Raw genomic sequence first — 329 nt, forward strand, 5'->3', positions numbered from 1 at the left:
CGGTGACCATGGCTGCCTGCTCCTTTGGTTCACGATGTCCCCGCCGAAGGCGGCGTACTTTAAAGTACTGCAGCTCGAGCGCACAAGGTGCGCGGGGAATTGTTAGCGGCGCCGTGGTTGTGCTGGCGGTGACCATGGCTGCCTGCTCCTTTGGTTCACGATGTCCCCGCCGAAGGCGGCGTACTTTAAAGTACTGCAGCTCGAGCGCACAAGGTGCGCGGGGAATTGTTAGCGGCGCCGTGCTTGTGCTGGCGGTGACCATGGCTGCCTGCTCCTTTGGTTCACGATGTCCCCGCCGAAGGCGGCGTACTTTAAAGTACTGCAGCTCG

The sequence above is a fragment of the Rhinoraja longicauda genome, unplaced genomic scaffold (assembly GCF_053455715.1).
Source record: "Rhinoraja longicauda isolate Sanriku21f unplaced genomic scaffold, sRhiLon1.1 Scf000985, whole genome shotgun sequence".
Taxonomy (NCBI): domain Eukaryota; kingdom Metazoa; phylum Chordata; class Chondrichthyes; order Rajiformes; family Arhynchobatidae; genus Rhinoraja; species Rhinoraja longicauda.